Source organism: Athene noctua, chromosome 2 (genome assembly GCF_965140245.1).
Source record: "Athene noctua chromosome 2, bAthNoc1.hap1.1, whole genome shotgun sequence".
In the NCBI taxonomy this organism is placed as follows: Eukaryota; Metazoa; Chordata; class Aves; order Strigiformes; family Strigidae; genus Athene; species Athene noctua.
The window spans coordinates 95,470,047-95,476,052 of NC_134038.1; positions in this window are offsets into that span (position 1 = coordinate 95,470,047).

The following is a 6,006-nucleotide window of genomic DNA, read 5'->3' on the forward strand; positions in this document are numbered from 1 at the left end:
CTGCATTTATGCCTGTTTGGTTGTTTTTTTCCCCTTGCTTACTCTCACTGCCCCATCAAGCTTGTTCTCAAAACATATTTTAAAAAATTCAGGAGGACTTAAAGAGGTGACGGCTATGAAAAGACAGTACTTGTGGAGCCCCTAACCTGTCAGTTTGTAGGAAGTAGTCATCAAGTCACAAAAATATGGAAATAGCTATGGCTTGGAGCATGAAAATCAACATATGTAGTCATCATGTATTTTTTTGGAAGAGAGGCTAAACAACTTCTGTCACTTTTGCCATGCAATGGAACCCGCTTTCTCTTTTAGGGATCACCCTGCCACTTCCCATTAGCGTTAGCAGCACTCCGGATTGCAAAATCTTCAGATGAACGTGCCGAGTCCTGTCATTTCCCCCACAGGCTGTCTGGCGATGATAATCCACTAAAGGATTGTTTCATCCGAGTGGCGGTGTCCAAGTCAGATGCTGGCAACAGGCAGGGAAACCCAAACCTGTTGAGGCAGACGTCTGCCGGGACGGGAGGAATTGGAGCGACGGCCCTTAAGCGGGTGAGGCGGGGGACATACTTTGCGCCAGCAGAATAAGTCCATGGGCTGCACCCGTGATGGGAGACCGAGACTGCGATCATGATGGCTGGAAGTTTGAGGGCTGCAATGCCAATGCTGGCTAAAGCAGGCCCGGGGCTGTGCTGTTTGGAGGACTGCCCTGTCAGATTAGCTGTGCGGCTACTGTATTTGATGCTCAACCTGGACAGACAGGCCTGCCAGGCAGAAACTGCTCAGGCAGATGATGCTAGGGAGGACAAAAATCATCCACCGCGAGACTAAGAAGACAGATGACACCCAGCAGGAACAGCAAGCCAAATCTGCAGAATCCACAATGCAGCTGGCTAGCCCGAGGCTACCTGCCTCTTTGAAGTGGAATAGACATCACCGACGAGCTGTCAAATTAGATCACCAGCCTGGAAATGCTGAAAGAGATTTAGTTCTTCCAACAGAGAAAGGAAAGTTTAATAGATGAAAATCTTCCTAAAGGGGCCAAGGTAGCGTGGGAGGGGAAAGGGGAATCCTTTAGATGCCGCAACAATGAAAAATTACTCACCTCCCGCCTGCCTGCAGAGTGAGAGATGGGATGCATGGCATTCTGCAGCAGCCACAGCTGCTGTAGTCACTACCAGCATGGAAAATAAAGGCCACGCCTGTAGGAACGCGCACAGAGCAGCAACAAGTAACCCCTGATACAAAATTAATTCCCCCCCAATCTGTGATATCTTTATATATAGCTCTGGAGCTGGGCTCTGAAGTACTGTAAATCTAATATTCGAGACAGGCAGCGGTGGGATACAAAGACCATCCTGAATCCGAAAGCTCGGTGCAGCAGAGGCACATGATGGCATCTCCCCTCACACATCTTCTGCAATAAAATTCAAGTACAAAAATGTGCAGAATACAATTACATTTTGATAAATCCAGAAGAAAAATTAAGATTACCAAGTGACTTAAGCATGTGCTCAGGTGTATGGTGAATATGAAACCTGGTGTTTCCACTAGAGACAGCAGCAGCACGATCCAATTATAGATGCAAAGAAGAAATACCGCTCTTAGGGGGAAGATATTAAATGTATTAATCCATTAAGCAGCTGAATCATTGCAATTACACTTTGAAGTTAAAGACCGTGAAACACACTAAAGATTAAAAGTGATAAGATTGAAACGCAAAAGGAAAAAAAAAAATCAGATAGTCCTACAGATCCCTCTTCCTAGCAAAAAAAAAAAAAAAGCGGCACAAAAAATGACACACTAGGTTCTGTAGACACATACGATTATAAAATCAATTTATAGCCATACCAAGGCAAATTTACTTGGAGAAAAATCATGATAATGTCTATTCCCAACTTCAGCATTCATGTACCAAACAAACCATGCATCACCTGCAGAGATGCAAACAGAAGATGATGGCAGATCAGAAAGAATATGAACCAGACCTCTGACTAGAAGAGCTTACAATGGATTTCTTGATTTTATAGTGGTATCCATTTTCATCTCTCTCAGCTAACCTCTTTTTAAGTACTTTGACCTCTGCCAAATCCACAGCACTGAGGAGCAGTTTTGATTATCTACTGCTTTTTAACCAAGACAGTAAAGATGCCTGAGTTCTACAGCTCTCTTCATCTGTTATTTGAGTGTATTTTATTTCATGGACAAACCATGTTAACACTTCTAAGTCACATTTTCATATAAGTTAATATAAATGAGTGTCTTATATGAATTGCAAAGTACTCACATCCATCTTAAACCTTAGTTAGTCTCTGTTTCCTACTAATAACCCAGGATACACAGCCACGCTGATGAATCTAGATTACTCCTCCACCAGCTATAATTCAAATTAATGTGTAGGTGTGTGAGAGAATGTAAATGTGTATGTGTGTCAAAGAGAAAGAAAGAGAAGCTGAAGAATTATTTTATCAAGATACTCCAATAAACTATAACATCTATTGGGAAGTTTAAGATGCACCTTACAAAAAATAAGTTCACCATTTCTAGGCCTATGTTCTTTCAAAGATTCAGATAGTAGTAAGAAATTCTTGGGAGAAGGGCTACTACAGTTTAAAAATATTTTGAAGAGTGGGGTAGGCTACAGAGAAGGATTACAGGATTAAAAAAAAGATTTAAAGGATGTGAAAATATCACCTCTCACAGGCAAACAGCTAAGAGACCTCACTGTGCAAATGTTACATACTATACTCAAAAGAATCTCTGGCAATTCAATAGGGGAAACCTCTGGAAATTAAGTACTTACTGTGGGTGGGCTGTGAAGAAAGGTAACAAAACTTGCTTGATTGGACTGTTTCGGTTGCTAACTGGAAGTGATACCTCCTCACTTGTTTTCTGTGTGGAAAGAGGGGATGCCAACCTGATGACACAAAAGGAACTCAACAAAAAGCATGTTATATACTAAAGCTATCATTAAAGAATTCCTTAGAGGTTTGCTGCTGACAAGCCTATGCTTCAGTTCCATCTGAATGGTCAGATTTTCTTAGTACCCAGGTCTAAACTAGTTTTCTAATTTGTTCAGTGTAACACATCTCAAATTTCTCATTCGTACTCACTATTTTCTAATCCCATATTAAACCTGAGTTTTTATACAAATCCCTGTTGCGCAGTGCAAGAACTGCTCCTGGAGACTTCTGAAGTCAAACTGAACTCTCACTTGTAAATGAAGTTACACATACAATGATGACTAAAAATCACCAGCACATTTCTAATATCTGATGCAATACTTGAATACCTGTTTCAACCTGTCTTGTCTGCAAGCAGTGGTCATCTTAGCACTGAGGGGAAAAAAGACAAAGCGGTAAGTGTAAGATTTCACTGAACACTTACAATTATCATATTTATTTCACTGTTGAATTCTTCAGTTGCTGAAAGGCTGTCATGCAGCACTATCTCACCATATGGCAACAACCTCAAGTCCTAGAGGCACATACTTAAAAGACCATAACATGTCAGGCCCCTTGAATAAATTAGATAGAACAATTATGCAAAATAATAATACTGCAATGATGAGATACATTAACAAATGAGAGTGTCACTGTTCATGAAATGCTGTGAAAATAAGTTCCACAGATCACTGCGGTCATCATCATCATCAAACTGTGAAGGAACAAAAGTAAAACAACATCACAGTATTTACTGTGCCCTTCAGCAACTGAAATTTTAAGAAAGGAGAAGGGGGTTGCAAGGGTGGAAAGTTACTTTTACTAATGTTCAGTGAAAGTATAATAAAATATTACAGAAGCAGAAAGGCAAGCAGTAGTAGCTTTAAAAACAGCAGAACATTTACTCATGCACACTTTTCATATAGACCATCAATGTTCATCTGAGAGCTCACATACAGTATACCTCATCTGTGAATAATATGAAGCATCATCATAAAAAAATGTACCTCATACAGTCTCAGATAGACCAAGCTACATTTTTATAATTTTTCAGAAGTTTTTTTACAGATGAAGTTGTCCTTGATGATCAAAAGGCATTAGACAGAAAGGAGAAGAGAGGAGGAAATCAATACCATGTAGTTGTCCCAGTAATCTCTCTAAAGGCAATTCATCCTTCTTTCCTTTTAACCCTCTACTCCCTTAAGCTTCTCCATGCAGGGGAGAGAAAATCAAAATGCTCAAGTTAGCATATGATAATGACCAAATGCTTTTTAGATAGCATAGAGTTAAATTTTATTAATCCACTTCTAAACATTTTTATCTTTGTTAGATGAACCTTTTTTATTCAACATTTCAGCAGCAAGTAACACTTCTGTGCTACACCAGAGAAAACAAAACTGGCACAAGAGGCTAGGGGATACTGCAACCGTAGCATGTAGCCACCTTGAGAAATCCCAACACTTGGAAACAGCGGCTGTTTGGGATTAAAAAAAAAAAAAAAGACCCTTTGTAGCATCATCCCTATGAAACTTGTCTGACAAGACAACAGTATTGTTTCCAGCAATATTTTTAGCTCTGGTTCTGTTTCAGTATTCTTAGCTATAATGTAAGCTGCTGTTTTCATGGATGAAGGCTTGCACATACACTTTAAAAAACTTAAATCATTCTTATTTGCAATAGCATATATAAAACCAAACAATCTGTAAGGTCAATGGAGAACTTCCCCAAACCCTGACCAAATGCACTGATTATTCCCACTCATGCTCCCATTCAGAAGCAGAAAATGGTTCATTATAGTAGAATTTAGTAGAAGTGGAGCTATTTTTCTAAGTCTCATAATCTCTTGCTCCCAGCCATAAGTAGGGGAAAAAAAGCAAACTTGCTTATATACGTACTACTAGGTAACAAATGTTCAAATAAATTGGAAATTAAGAGCCCAAGTACTGACAGTAAAAACCTGAAGCCCTTAGGTAGTCACGCATGAAGAGTTTGGGAAGGGTCTAATGTACATTTGCCCTGAAGCCCACTCCACAACTCTTGAACAGATCTCAAGATTTCAGGAAGATCGTCATAATTAAGTACACAAGGCCTGCCTCTAAATAGCAAACAGGAGTAACTAACAGGAGAAATGGTAGAAGCTGAGAATTAGGACCCCTGGGAAAGAATGAGAACTTTTTCAAACAAAACATTAATATTTTCTCAGCAACATGAGACAATCCTAAAAGTGACACTGTGTGCTTGGTAAGCCCTCTAAAGGAATTATGTATATACAGAAAACACCTCTTACAGAGCCTGGAATTGTCCAAGTTAAAGCTTACTCATGCAATTTGCTTCTGTCCTTTTATGTGCTAGGATATATTTTAATTACCTCATTTCACTTTATCTTAAGGCCCTGTAACAATCAAAATGCTCAAAGAGCTATCTAAGGCCTTACTGGGTGGGAGGCTCTTAAAGCAGCATACAAGTTAAGACAAAAGAATCTACAGCTGAAGTTGTCGTAGAAACCAACATAGAAGATTATTAAAAAATAAAAATATTTTTGTATTTGTCAGTTTTAAAAGAAATGTTAACTGAATTGTGCAGAAAATCACTCAATTCAGACGTATCCTTATGACTTTGTCATCATTTTTAAATTTATTAAAAATAAAGGGACAACATTCTACAGTGAAATGACCTGTCCCCATGTCTCATTCAACAACCATGTCTTCCCTTTTAAACAAACTTTAAAACATTTAGAGTGAATTTGACTAGGTTATTATCTTAAGCTAAGGGTTTTTTTGGTTGATTGGTTTGTATTTGGTGTGGGTTCTTTGGTTGGTGGTCTGGTTTTTGGTTTTGTTTTTTTGTGGTTTTTTTTTTTTTTTTAGATCTTGTAACTCATGTTTGCACTTGGGTGGAAATACCATATGAAGCGAGACTTGAAAAAAAGTTACTGAGTTTGAAAGAAAATGCTCCTAGAATCAAAATAATAGGCCATATACCACAAAATGAAGTAGCAAGTGAACTAACATTTAAAGAATCTTAAATTTTCTTTACTGAAGAAAAACTAAAAAGTTTCACAGCCAAA